A 15,924-nucleotide genomic window follows, 5' to 3' on the forward strand; every position below is an offset into this window, starting at 1 on the left:
CATGTACTGGGTATCAATGTTTCATACCAATCACTAATTTTGAATATTTGATCATTTGTGTGAAGCTTGATAACCACTTTGGAAGACAGTTTGTACTTCCCAGGAAAAATGGTTAATGTAAATCAAGGCTGACGTTAAAGACAGGAATTCAAAACTTGAACAAAACCGAATGTTAATGACTGTCTCTAATAGAGACAGACTCTACAATGTTAAGAGTGGTGGAAGGGATTAGAGCCCTGCACAAGCCAAAAACTAGTCCAGCCCTGGACATGGTGTTCGAGCCCCAGCACAACAAAGTTATTCAGAGCTGAAGAGCTGAGGCAATTTTTCTGCCTGAGACTGGTACCAATAACACTTTAAGCTCTGTCTGCTATAAAAGCAATGTCGATCATGTGCCATCACTGAAGGGTTAAAACCAAAACACATTAGTCTTTTTTGTGTTATTATATTATTCTTCAATATTTTTCTTCTACACTTAAACATGACGCTTAGTTAAAGCCCTCTGAGGTCGAGAGAGCACCTTACTCACTCGCTGTTCTATCTCTGAGAGAGTTGTGAGCCCCTGTGCTATTGGCATAGTTTTCTTCACAAAATGTAAACACCTGCATCACTGCTGCGCTCCCACTAATTAAAACTCTGTCTGTCTAATGAGAGCCGTGCCTGTCAGGCCCCTCTAAACACTCAATAAATCACCGCTCTTCAGGCCTTTATTATTCCACCGTACGGAGTGGGATGCATGCGTCTCTACGATATATGCAACGCGGATACTCTCTCCTGCATTCCTTTTTGTCCTCAGCATTCTCCATGGGAATTCATTGTCTTCATCTGCTGAGTCATAACATGGGCAATGTAGAATTGCAGCTCAGACTAAATCTTTTCTGTTGATGGCCGTGGTTACTAAGCATATATTTACCTAGACATAGAGACATTGAGACAGCTTGTGTAACCAAACTATAACCATCCCCTTAAAAGGTATTTATGTATAGATTTATGTAAAATAGTACCCCTGAGGTTTCAGTGATAAATCAAAACAAAAGTTAACCTCCACACCCTTTCCAAACAGCATTATACACATTCCTGCATTGAGCCAAACAAAAGCTATTAATTCTCAAATACTTAATACAGAATAAATACAGAACTGAATAGGAATAAGTAATTTACAGTTCACTGACCAACCACATCAGCTGGTACCCTTTACTTTGTAATGCAATCCAATCCAATAGTCTTGTTATAAAGACTAAGTTGGTAATATTTTATATTGTTATTGACATCATAGAGATGTGGATTCAAGCCAATGGTAATTTCTAAAGCTGTAGTTGTAGTATTATGATGTTTTGCATTAGGTAAGGTGTTTCTATTATACCATTACTAAGTACAGCTTCAAAACATGTACAATACAAAAACCTGAAGCGGTCCTGACAAAAACTATATAATATAATATTTTAAAAGGGCCCATAATATGCTCATTTTCAGGTTCATACTTATTACTGACATACTTAACTTATTTTGGTTGTCTACTAGAAACTGTTTACATGCTTTTAGGGCTACAGCTAACGATGATTTTAGTATTCAAAGGTTCTATAGATTATTTCAACAATTCATCAATGAGCGTTTACAAACAAAAACATCACCCGAGTGCTATAAAAGTTATACTAAAGGCTCGTGCAGACTACACGACTTTCAGCGTCGGCCAATGGCCGTGCAGCTCACACTACACAACCTGCGGTCTTGTGAGGGGAGTCTTGAAGGCGTTCACACTAGGTGACAGGGGGTCACACACTACACGAGCTGACAGCGGCTGTGTCACCCGACGCTCTTCTCTCCAAACCACGTTTTGTCAAGAAAACACACGGGAAATGTGAAACGGAAAATGAGCGATCCTGCACATGAAACAGCTGTTGTTTGTTATTATAAAGATAGCGATTATAAATACAAAGAATCTGGGTGAAAGTATGGATTAGCACACGCAGGTAGCAGGGATTGTCTGAGGTACAGAGAGAGCTGGAGGGGAGTTAAAAGGTGCAGCTCCCGACACCCAGTTAACTCATGACTGTAAGGTTACAACTCACAGCCCAAAAAGGAGAACAACAAATACACGAGTCACATTTTAGGCTGAGGATTGCGGCTTACTTTGGCTAGCCTTCAACTCAACAATCAATCATGATTTCAGTTAAAAGCTAAAGTTGCTGTTACCGTTACCTTGTCTGTGGTCTGCTGGCAGAACACCGGGTGCTTTCTGATCAGGTGCCGTTGTGCTGTTGCCGAGGCAACATAAGTTTCATTTTACGGTGGGTGGACAGTAATATTACAGAGTTGCTGTTTTCTTTAGCTTTAAAAAATCCCATACTTGGGACACTTTCTTCTTTGTCCCTCGCTATTTTCTCTCTCTTCCTCCACTTTGCAAACAGCTCCATCATAATCACGTCGTGTTCACATCGTAAGCGCGATGTGCGACAGTGATAAATGTCCATGCAAAACAGTGTGCTGGATAGTTGTATGGATTAAACGAAGCATCGACGCAAATTGATTTTATTAATCGATTTAATCGATGCATCGTTTAAGCCCTACATGCTTTAATGTTCAAAAACATATTTGACAACGTCCCTAGCTTCAGCACCTTTATTCACCCTCTGTCTGAACACTTGGTTTTAGCTCCTGTCTCTGGTCACCCTCCATAAAAGCCCACTTTCTCCTGATTGGCCAACTTCCCGGAAGCCTGCAGCTGGTACAGCGTTGAAAGTCTGGAGATGCCGATACTAGGCAGAAACCAGAGCCCGCACCGCCTCATCCTCTTGCCACTGTGCTTGATGATTATGATAACCACAATCACTAGAAAATAGCAAAAATAACTGGATGCAGGGCCTCACTGATTACAGTACAAAACACTTTATTTATAACTTTATTCACTGATTATGGTGAAACTGGATCATATTTTATGATTTATTTTCTGGTTTTACTTCTGATGTCCTCTGGCTGCCGTGCCTCAACTTTTGGGGGGGACATCAGAGGGTACACCGGAAAATATTTAACTGTCTTTTATAACTGTAAAACCTCCAGATCTACCTCAGCAAATGACAGCTTGATGTTGTGATGGAAAAAAGGTGGGGGCATGCCTGAGAGCAGTGTTCAGTGGGCGGGGCAGTCTACTGTGCTGAAGGGCTGGAGGAGATTCTATTAGGGCTGCACGATTTGGAGAAAAAGTAATATTGCGATTATTGTGGACAATATTGCGATTATTGTGGACAATATTGCGATTTGTGATTGCGATTCGATTTTAATTGAACAAATGGTACTATGAGTCTACTTGCTTAATTATCAAGCAAATAAATTACAAAATACTGACATTTTGAAATGTGTATTTCTCAACTTGGTTAAACAATAAGCAATATTTATAACAATAACTAGTAAAACAGATGTAAAACAGAACAAGGGGAGCGTGTTGCTCTATGGAGGAGGCGGCTAGAAGGGGCAAATATTGGCACACTGGCACCGGCTCAATATATATCTGTCTAATGCAGAGTCTCTATCCACCACCTGGAGGAGGAACTGTACATGAGTGTATTAAATAAAGAGTATAATGTTAAGTTAGTTTACCTTTAGTATAACAATAATATAGCAAATACTACAGTCATTACAGTTTACTTTTTTACCAGTAGTTGAATATTAAATCCAGTTACAGCTGTTTCATTTTCGTGGGTTGTTTTATAGGCCTAGAATAGTACAATAGTAGTACAACTTTGTCTTATTTATGCCCCCTTCAAAAATTGCTCTTGAGAAATTTTATGTTTATTGTCCCCCCCTTCTGTGAGATGAAATTTACGCCCGTGGTTGCATTGCTCTGCATTACATCATACAGATATTTACAGTATATTTTGGGGGTCACTCAGTGTATACATATTATATATATATATATATTATAACACTGCAACACATTAAAAGTTTTGAATTGTGTGGGTAACAATTCATATAACTGCAGATTAGGGCTGGGTACCAAACTTCGATGGCATTGACCGAATTGCATTGATACAAACGAGTATCAAAAAATGGCTTAATTCAGTTCCAAACTTCGATACCTAAGGAATAAATCTCATCAGCATCAGTGAGCCAATAAGCATGCAGCATGCATGTACCAAGATCTAATAATGCTGGTGATTAGCTGTCTAACATTACACATCATAGAGGCAGTTAAGTGAACTTTGTGGCGCTTGTTAGCTAGCCAGCGCAGCTAACCTGCTGTATCTGCTTGTCAGTAAGTCTGTTCACCACATCATCCACCGGGATGAAACTCCTGGCACATCCTCTCCTTGCCACCACTGGGATGGAAAGTTGCCGAGCAGAGAGCATTTGCCAAACATGCCAAACGTGGTGTTGGTTACACACTGACAGATAAAGAAAGAAATAGTCCTTAAGTTGGCCAGGTCGATGTTGTCACCAGGGTTAACACACATCCTTTTCACTAGCCACATTTTTGCTGTTGAAAAATTACGTTTTATACGATTAAAGTTTACTATTGCGTGCTAAAATTTACTAATATTATCATTAGCTCTTATACGGTTGTGTGTAAAGCTACTTTTTTGAAAACATGTAGTCTATTAAGATAAACACACAAAAAGAGTATTATTGTATGTAATAAAAGTGCTGCATGAGTGTAAAAGATTAACTGAAAAGATAAAAACTAAACTGAAAAAAAAAATTCACCTGAAACATTGTTTAAATCCTGTTCATTTATAACAGGAGCAGGCTAAGTACTGTAATACAGAGTAGAAAAATTATCTACATTAGAAACAAAGAGCAATGATGAAAAAATTAAGGCAACAGGATCCAAATTTTATGTAGGCCTATATCATTTTGTGCACTTTTGGATTGTTTGTTTTGCATCTGCATGTCTTCAGAGCTGGGATTGGATTTATGTTTATCATCATGAAGCCCTGCAGTAGCTCGGAGTAACTGGAGATACAAACGATTATACAGGTCTTTATTTTCCAGATTATTCCCAAACATCTTCTGCTTTTATACATGGCATGACAACTTTTATTAAATTACATAGAATCAACTCTGGAAAGGTAGTAGTGATATGACAATATGATCTGATATAAGGGCAGCCCTGCTAGTAGTGTATGCTATTTTCCTTTTTAAACACCACCATCTCCCTTAGTTATTAAAGATATCTGTAAATTACATCATTTAACAGCACTCTCCTCCTGCCTTTTCTCTTTCTCTCATTCTCCTGTGCATTTTTTCTCCACACTGGTCAGCCACGCACACTCACGCACTAACTGAACGCTGTGTGATGTGTGTGTGCATGCGACTAGTCGTGTGTGATGACAGAGATCACATCATCAGGTTAAAAGCGGGAGGGAAGCCGGAGGTCTACAGGTCTATGGAACTGTGGCTACCCTGTGACAGATTAAACTTTTATATTCTCTTTGACAAAAGTCTGGATGTCATATTTGGCGTGCGCACCCTCACGAGAGAGGTGAGACGTGCCTCTTGTGTGGATTCTCCTGCTATTAAAAAGCTTGCATTGTCATCGCTGCCACTGGTTAAGTTGATAGTTACCGGCAGGACAAAACAGCCACTGGGAAATCTCCCTGTGCTCCTGACTTCCGCTAATTTAATATAAGACAATATGCTTCACTAATGGACCAATGAGTAAACACTATGTACAGGTAGTTCTCATGGGAGTTGTAGTGTCGTGGTGTCACATTGCAATTCGTTTGTTATTTAATATGCCTTTTGACAAGACTACAATTTTTCAACACGCCAAAGTGGTTAGCGGTAGAGACTGTGTTACCCACCACAGCCAAAATACACCCGCATTTGACGGGTCCAGCCACTTCCTCTGAAGTACGTGGGTGTCCCCCTTCTCCTGGTAAGTGTGGCAATGGCCACAAAGCAAATTGCTAAGCCTCTGCTTGGATAAGGTATTGCTGTTAACCAGATCACCATGGCAGATAAACAACTGTTGTGTTTATCTGTCCAACAAAAAAGGTATTTTTAAATGGCTACTCATCAATAAAAAGTAAAATGTATGAAAACATAGTATGATCAATTTGAGACATATTTTATGTAAAAAGGTTAACCTGATAATTATTGGTTAAAAATTCAAGAGAAAGCACAACAAGGTAATGAACTATGAGTAGATTGTAAAAGACTCCTTAATGCTAAGAGTGAAAAGATGATTGCAACTGTATTGTATTCATTCACCCAAGAGAGTCATGGCAAAGTGTCCGATTTTCTAACATTGGAAAAGCAGCAGGATATTGTTCATTCTCATGAAATGGCATAGGTGCAACTAAAAACAAAGCATTAGGGATGCGTATGATTACAGATTTTGATTATAGTCAGAGGAACAATCACGGTTTCATGATTATCACAATCTTTTTTCATGAATTAATTGAACAACACCAGTAATAACTTAAGATATTTAATATTTAATTACATTAACAACTATAGTTCTATAATATGTAAGTATTATTAATATAAGAAGAATATTAACTTAATTTATCCCCCAGGGGAAATTGTTATTAAGGAGGGGAATTTACTGAACTTTTAGTGTCATCAACTTTCATCAAAATATAAGCTTTAGTGAAAATGACAGAAAGAAATTGAGTGCAGTGTTATTAATAACTGAAATGCAGGTAATTGGTAGTCCTGGAATTCTTTAATCTCCTGATGTTATGTTAGTGTTTTTCACCTGGCAACATTTTCTCAATATAGACAGGAGGAGGCAACAGGATGCAAGGTTAAATGTTCAGTGACTGAAGATCTTGAGAGGATTACGTTCTTCCATAAAGGCTCTTTCAGAAAAGAAGTGATTTGCACTGCGTGGAAGCTGGGTCCAGCGCAAAAGTTCAACTACTTTGACGGCGGGGTGCACGCGAGCACGCTGTGCACTGCGCGTTGCTTGACGCAGCAACAAACTGCCGTGGCGTGGCGCAAGCCATTAAAATCATGGGCCTCATAGCGCAGCAGTGTTGTTTATGCGGTGGATCAGAAAGGTTACACCTGCTTTGTTTATTTACGTTGCACTGAAAGCTTGACTCTCACCGCTACAGCATCGTTTGTAAGATATTCGTTTATATTTAATTCCCTACTAACTTGCCATGTTATTTAACTCAGTTATTATGTATTACCTTTACTTGGCCGTGCAAAGCTGGGTGGTGATCCCGCAGGTGCTGCATTAAATTTGATGTAACGTTATGTATCCGCTCCTTCAGCAGCAATCTTACAGCACATTTTTGAACAGGTGATCCGTCATCTTTAGTAACACCCTGGTCAGTCTTGGTGTACCCAAAATTCTCCCACACTGCTGACTTCAGCCGTTTCTTTGGTGGAAATAAAGCTTCACAGTTTGGTCCCTCAGCCATAGTTAAGCCAGTGTACAGCAGTAGCCTCCATGTCTCTGATAAGCAAGGCACTTTAAGCTGGTGCACCACTCGTGTAACTTTGTTTTCATTTTGTGCAAGATGCAACAGTTTCGTTCCCTGCAACAGAAACACTCAGTGTAGCGGAGCCTTTACGATTAATTAACAATGACCTTTTAAAACACGGTTAATAATGAAATCCGGTAATCGCTGCATCCCTATAAAGCACCATCATAAAAGGCTTGTCTAGACTGGATGATTTCAAGTTTCATTCTCACAGGCATATGACAGAACAAATAGAAACTTCTAATTAATGTCTTTCTACACAAGCTATAACAGCTAGAGCATTAGTCACTACAGCCCGACCGATTTATCGTTTTGCAGACCTTATCGGTCATATAAGCTACTTGCAGATATATCTGCATCTGCATTTATAACAGCCGACTTCCTTCCCTCATGACATGAGTATTGCAAAGTTTGCCCACCAGAGGGCGCGCTGCAGGTCCTCTATTAACAACACTGCATCACCAGAGAACAAAACATCAGCTAACCACAATCTACCAGAGCTCAGAGCTGGCTCTGCCAGAGCTATGGTGAGTAGCCCCTGGCAGCTCTCACACTCAGTGTTCCCGGTGAGTTGGTCTTTTCTCACTTGAATTACGTGACTTAAATAATAATAAAAATAGCCCTCATCACTTTTCCTCTTCGGAGACCAGTCTAACCCTCCCATTTTTCACTGCCCTCTTCATGCTCAGCAGTGTGTTTAATGTTTGTGTAATGGTAGACGCGATTGTTGATTTATTTCTGAAACAAGCTGGCAGTTCTAACGACCAGTCCTCTGATTTCTCTCTAATTTATTACTTCTATATATTTTCTAACATCGCAAAGAGCAGATAACGCTTCCTGTTGCCAAATTAGCCACAAAGCTAATGTCGTGTTTATCAGTGGAGGAGGCTAACATTAATGAGCAATTAAACTGTAGTGTCTCTAGTTACAGTCAGAAATGATTAAACCAGATTAAACCCATTCATCATAAGCTGAACTCAAAGATCAAGGACTTTCTCTATGTACACAGAGGGCCTTGAAAATGTGCAGTTCCATCCCACAGCACAATGCCACAGATGTCGCAAGTTTTGAGGGAGCGTGCAATTGGCATGCTGACTGCAGGAATGTCCACCAGAGCTGTTGCCCGTGAATTGAATGTTCATTTCTCAACCTAAGCCGTCTCCAAAGGCACCGCGTAACCACTGACCAGGACCTCCACATCCAGCATCTTCCCCTCCAAGATCGTCTGAGACCAGCCACCCGGACAGCTGCTGCAGCAATCGGTTTGCATAGCCAAAGAATTTCTGCACCATGTCTCAGGGAAGCGCATCTGCATGCTTGTTGTCCTCATTGGGGTCTCGACCTCACTACAACTTCATACAGCCATTAAAGAGGAGTGGACCAACATTCCATTCCATTCCAATTATTTGCCTATGTAGGTGAGCCCTGTTTATCAGTATGATAGCAATGACATGAGATATGATATATGATATTATTATTATTTTTAGTAGTAGTACTATATTGTTTTTTTATACTTTCTGTTTTGCTGGCCCCCACAAGACATAGACTATTTAATTTAATGTACATTAGTACTCTCTAATTCATAATAAATCAGACATTTTAAAAATATTTTCTGTAGTTTTATACATTTGATTCTTATTTATCAAAACTTTAATATATTTTGTTGTACTTTTGTTCAAAGTACTATTTCTAACAATAACAAAGTTTATTTTTAAACTGAATTATGTCATGGTATCTTGGTGAGGTCTCAACATAACAAATGTTAGGGTTAATCTTTGTTTATGTTTCTTAAAATAAGTGGGAAAATAGAATATCAGAAGTCCCTTGCTGAATATTTTATTTTTGTTCATTATATAATCCTCATGTGTGAAATCTGTATCGGACTTAAAAATCCCGTATCCCATATCGGCTCTATTACTCACATAGCACAAAGTGTACTTTCCTTCTTCAGTTCTCTATAATTCTGATTAATGTGTCTAACTACAGTGATTTTGTGCCAAAATGCGTATGAGCTAATAGTAGTACAGTGCCTGAATGCAGCCTGTGTAGATACTAACAGAAGACTGTCAGCTGCTGCTGCGCTACTAATGTGCCTCTCACTATGTCGCCTGTGTAGACATGGTATAAGACATATAACAGCACAGAGTGAATGCAAGCCATAAGAGGTGAATGAGCGATTACTGTGGGAAAATGGCATCTGGAGAGTGGGGAAAATGTCCACTCGAGGACAAGCAGCGAAAAATGTGGCAAATGGAATTATTTAAAATGTATATGAGTATGCCATTATGAACAAATTAACGTCCATAGTCTGAGTGAAAAAGCCTCAGCAGAAGAATTGACATCTTGACCCCAATGACTCACAGCTCCCGCCAAGATGAGTTCCCCTTGCATTATGCTGCAATTTTAAAATGGGTTAATTCAATGGTTCCAGCAGAGAAATCCAGTAAATGCAAGCTCAGTCCGTCTCAAAACTAGAGATTTAAAAAAACACATTTTACCAACCCGCTATGACATCATGGCTAAGCTAGTAGGAGCATGCAGTTTCCCTTTTTATGGATACCATCTGGCCAATGAGCCGTAAAGCTAAAAGAAGGATTTTTCCCCCTTTCAGCTTAGGAATTTTAATAAAAAAGGCATATGAAGGTTTGAAGGAGAACACCACCACACAGCCGATAGCATAAAGCCAGGATTTAAACAATAAAAGACACTGAACCATCCAATTAAAGAGGTGAGCTAAAGAACATCCGGGGAAAGGTTCACTATCCATCAAAGTTTGCAATTTGCATCTCTGACATAAACGCACCACTGCTTCACTTTTTGAAGAGATGTTCACCTGGAAAGTTCACAGCACAACATATTCAGGAAAATGAAAGAACTCATAACTAAAGAGCCTGGACCAGCTCTATAATAATTAACCCCGAGAAAGAGGCAGGGCTCCAAGTTGATACATCAAAACGGCTTAGGCGCAGGCTTACTGCAAGATGGCAATTAGTTATGCATTCCAATCAGTGACAGTGAAGTCAACTTTGCACAGGCTGAGAAAGTGCTTTATGCTACAGTATTTTGTTTGTTTTTACACATTCCTGCAATATATGTTTAAGTCTATCATATCCTTGCGATAAGAAACCGGTAAACAGTATTCCATGACTTTACGGTTGATTCTTTAGCTTTTAGGGTGTGACTTCACAATCACCCACAAACCTATGTAGCTGTTACTGTAGAAACTTACAGTATGTGTACAAAAAAGCAATCTTTGGTCCGAGTCAGGTTTGTGCTTCTTTCAATAACAAATGAAAAGCCAACAATGTATTGAGACAGCAGCTAATTGTGCAGTGACCTACTTCAAGTCAAAGGTTCTTTTATCCCAAAATCCAGTAAAGCAGACTGAAAGCCACACGGCTGTCTTGACTAGCTTTTCATCATCATTTTAAACTACATGTGCATTATACTGTTTGTACTATGATTTCGTAATGCCAAAATCACTGCAAGTGCAGTCATATCAAACAACCCCAGCTGACAGATGTGACGATGAAGAGATCATTATATGCATTTGCCTCCCACTCTTCCTAAAGGTGGTAATGTTTTTGATTTGATTGATGTTCTATTGCTCTTCTACCACAGGGCGGAATATACCAATACAATGTTTTAGGTTTAGTTACAAAGTTTTTATTGTAGGTGCTTGATTTCCACCAAGATGAGTCTTGTGTTTTACTTTGTAAAGTCACTGGTTTAAAAAATGCTATAGCCTAATGGCTAAGTTGCATGGATTTTATAATGTCTGTTATAGTGTTAGCCAAAATACAGTACAGATACACTCCTTACCGCTGTCCACCACATTCTCAACTTTTCCTAAAATGATTTCTGCATCAACACCATGAATATATAAAAATTATTACTGCTAAAATGATTAGTAAATGAATCAATCAGTCGATCGATAATGAGTAACCAACATTTTTGAAAATTCATTAATGCCATTGATCAGGCAAAAATATCAAACATCTGCTGGTTTCAGTTTCAGAAATGTATTTAGTATGCCAAAATATATTGTCAGCCTGTCTCATACATGAATGTACAGCTAGGATGAGGAAAAATGGCTGCTTGTGAGAACTAATTTGATTACTGAAAACAAAATCCGTAATCAAAGGACTTCAACCCAAACCCAGCCAGTATCTACCCCTAGCCCAATGCAATTATAGTCAGCACAAACCACAGCATAAATAAAGCGTCTCACTGTGTGTCTGGACAACAACAAAGGCCAGAGGGTCACAGCAATAGGCCTGTCAGTCACACAGCATGGTGTTCAGCCCAGATTGGGTTTAATAAAGCCCAATGACTCATGTACTGAATGGGCTACGACTCCAGCTGAGCATCTGTTATGGATTACCAGGCTTTGTTCCAAAAGTATATTCAGCAAGGGACTCTGCTGGATAAAACATTTAAGTGTAAGCATGCTTAAAAATCAGCAAAACATCTCTGGCCTGCAGATAAGAATGACAGTAAGAATTTGCTTCTATTTTATTTTAATATAATAGATCAATTTATTCATTTAGTAATCAGTTAGCAGTTATGAAGATGTGATTCAAGACAACCTGGTGGAAGAGGATATAACCTACATGTTCAGAATCCACCAAGGGTGGCGTAATTTCTGAATATGTTGTGTTTCAGAGGTGTAGTTGTGAAACATACTTGAATACAATTTTGAAATACTTTTTCAGTAATTCCATTTTCTGCTACGATATCTCTACTTCTATGTTTGACACATATAGTTACTAGTTACTTTTTACATAAAAATACATATGATATGCATACATGATGTGATATGAAAGTATATGAAATTGTCTCCAAATGGATGAACATTAAAAATGTCCTATGTGTTCCTTAGTGATATACACATATTGAGATACTTTTGAAACATTGAGCACATTTTTCTTTTAGATTAAGATATAAAGTACTTCTTCCACTACTGCCCAGGTGATGTCCCACTTGCTTGAGTATGGCTGCATGGTTGTTTAGGTACAAGGTTCCTAAGGTGAACTGTGTTGCCAAGTATGTAAAATATTGGGATATTTTGCGTTGCATAATCTATCTGATACTTCATAGAAACACCAGCAATACACTGGACAGCAATATATTTCAGTTTTAAGTTGTGTTGGGGTTTCTTTACAACCCCTGCTCAGAGGATCCTTTCTTTTTTATAACTTTATAGAAAAGCTAGAGTAAGGCATTTTAAGGCAGTAAGGTTTTACTTTAGATGGTAGAGGTCACTCTTCTGTATCAGTATTGCACAATTCTGATAACTGTACATGACAAGAACAATTAGACAAAGCAATAATTTTAATTATATTGAATAGTTAAGCAAAATTAACTAAATCATAGCACAAATGATATACTTAAAATGTTCTTTTTCATGGTAACATCCTGTCCAAGGAGGTGACCCGCAGTTGATAAAGCTTTTTATTCTGACTGGAAAATCATTCATTATTGAATGAATTTAATTTTCTTTGTGAGCCAGAGCTCACAGTATTTGGTCAGGCTGCTTTAGAATATTATTCTATTCATCTAGATTTAAATTCTACTTTGTAAGATACATTTACCGTAGCCAAGATGTTGTAAAATATAGTATCAGAGTTTAAGTCCATCATCAGTATATGACCTTGTCATTGTCAGTAGACCAAACAGTACTACAGAATTGCCTTCATAAAAGCCTTATCAAATTTGAAACTAATCAGTTAGGAAGTGAAAGTGTTACTGCTCCATTTTGATGAGAATATTTGATAATGGTCTCAAGACTATAATATTTGTAGGTTCTCTTTTGGCCTTTCAATGGCCTCTTATTCAGTCAAAGTATCAAGGTTGGGCTATATATGTGTGATATGAGGAAAAGGGAGATACAAGAAATAAAATACAAGAACCAGTTTTTGCTTTATTCATATAGCGAGGTATTGAAATCTGCATTTCCCTTGGCTGGCTTTTGTTTATAGCACTGAAATGACTTTAGTGTCTGAATGTATATTTTTTGGGACAATCATTCTGTCACATTTCTGCAACCCATTCTTCATTTATCTGCAGCTATGCTGCATTAGCAGTTTACATTTAACTGCACACTTCGGTACTAAAAGAAATAATGGAACATTCACAGTGCAGTAAAAAGTAAGGGTGTGGAGGTCAGCCTAGGGTGCTCATTGGATGTATAATTTGTCCTCAAAACTGATACCCCAGGTTTGTGTCCCTCTTATCCTAGCTGTCAGTGTTAAAGTTTTTTCTGACAAAATGCAAGCTCTGTACATGTACACGCCCGGCCTTGTTTACCATGCCCAGGAGCACTGCGACCAGTTAATGTGAGGATACACCTCCATCTGCTTTCAGAGCGGCTTCTCCCAATGCAATAAACACAGGGAAATCACACGTAAACATTAGAAAAGACAAGGGAGACTGAGATGAAAGAGAATGCTCAGACACCTCTGTTCTGTGACTGTATGTATTTATTATATAAGGACCTTTTTGGTACCCAGGCACGAGTCAAACTGAGGTTGGCCTACATACATTTACACTTGAACAAGTGGTAACATAACCTTCTTAACACATTGGCAAGACACTCACTTGAAGAGAAAGAGCCATGACAGAGTAGCGTCTTTAGCCCTAAATCCAGTTACTTTCCAATGAACAGCCGTGTCTGACTACTAATACTTTCACTAAAACACAATACATTCTATACTGTATGATGTATGATATTGACAAGCTGTTCCAAAAAAGAAGGGAAAAGGCTGCCTCCAATGTGTCCCCAGGGAAGAGGGAAGCCAAACAGCGGTTACAAAAATAATGACAATCTTCCAATGAAGACATCTTACAATGGTGGTGCTACTGTTATTTGGAGTAGGAAACAATCCATTGATGAAACTCACAGACAGCTCAATGCAATCTAAGTCCATGCCCTTCTCTCCTCTAATACACTACAACTTATTCAAACTGAACTCAAAAACTTATTTGCCTTTGCTCTGCTTAATAAATCTTTCAACAGCCAAAAATGGGATTTTTTTTTCGCTGCAACAGTCCTTGTTCAGTCCATGAACATTTTTTATGCAGTAGAAGAGGTTGATGGAAACCTTTGGAAATCCTTAATTTCGCAAAAATGTTTTTACGCTCGCATGAGGTGCTTTTTGCCTTTCTTGAAAAACAGGAAAAACTTTTGCCAAATAAATTCTGACGTACTGAACTTGTAACTTACATCTGATCAACTGTCTACGCTGTCGGCGTGTCTGCCCGTTATGGGAATGATATTCCCATAACGGGCAGAGACATGGCTGGTAGCAGTTTGCCCGCTTCTAATATCAATGGCCTTCAGTTCCATGCGGCTGGTTTTGTTTCTGGTTTGGAACCCATACATCTTGTTTATTACAGCCATGTGTAACGTAAGCTACCAACATAACTACGCTTGCCGTAACCCGCTCCAAACCAGCTGATGGAAACACACGTTTCGGATTTACTTTACTTTTTTTTTTGCAACATTTCAAAAGTCCGCTTAAAATTTGCATGACAATTAGATGGAAAAATGGCTAATTTATAACAATCACTGAGGCAGACCTATTATTAGTGTCTCATGTAGGGTCACAAGGACGATGACTGAATCAACAGTAAAGTACATAGCCTAGCTTTTCATATTAAGTCTGACAAATGCTTTTTACCTGCTTACCTTCAAAACACAGCCTATGTTTTGTTTAGTTTTTTAGGTTACATGGATATTCAAGGGGGCTGCAGCGGATAGCACTATGGCCTCACAGCAAGAAGGTCCCGGGTTCGAACCCCGGTCGTCTCGGCCTTTCTGTGTGGAGTTTGCATGTCCTCCCCGTGTCTGCGTGGGTTCTCTTTGGGTGCTCTGGCTTCCTCCTACTGTCAAAAGACATGCGGACATGTTGATTGGTGACCCTAAATTGTCCTTAGGTGTGAGTGTGAGTGTGACTGGTTGTTTGTCTATGTGTGGCCCTGCGATGGATTGGCGACCTGTCCAGGGTGTACCCCACCCGATGTCAGCTGGGATTGGCTCCAGACCCACGCAACCCCATGCGCAGGATAAGCGGTTGACGATGGATGGATATTCAAGTAGGGTTAAATAAAAGTGAACTGGGCGTGTTACGGATATGTGGTGTCGTCGTAGACGCGCCGCACACATTTTTGCCTTTTTAGGATTGTCACCGTCTCCGTTCCTCTTAGACATTTTTACCACTAAATTTACTAATTCCTGATGGAGCTTGCTACAGTTATGCTACATTCAGATATTGGCCGACAAGACCATTAACAGACCCTATGTAATCCATTTTAATTTGTTGCCAGACTCCCCCAAATTCAGTGTTTTCCATTTTACAATTTAAGCACATAAGAGCTGAGTAATCATGTAGTAGAAGAAAATAATTTCAAAGATTCAATAAGAAATATTACATATTGAATCAATATCAATGCATTTGATGTATGACGCAATACAGAAATATTCAACTGA

Source organism: Micropterus dolomieu, linkage group LG23 (assembly GCF_021292245.1).
Source record: "Micropterus dolomieu isolate WLL.071019.BEF.003 ecotype Adirondacks linkage group LG23, ASM2129224v1, whole genome shotgun sequence".
Taxonomy (NCBI): Eukaryota; Metazoa; Chordata; class Actinopteri; order Centrarchiformes; family Centrarchidae; genus Micropterus; species Micropterus dolomieu.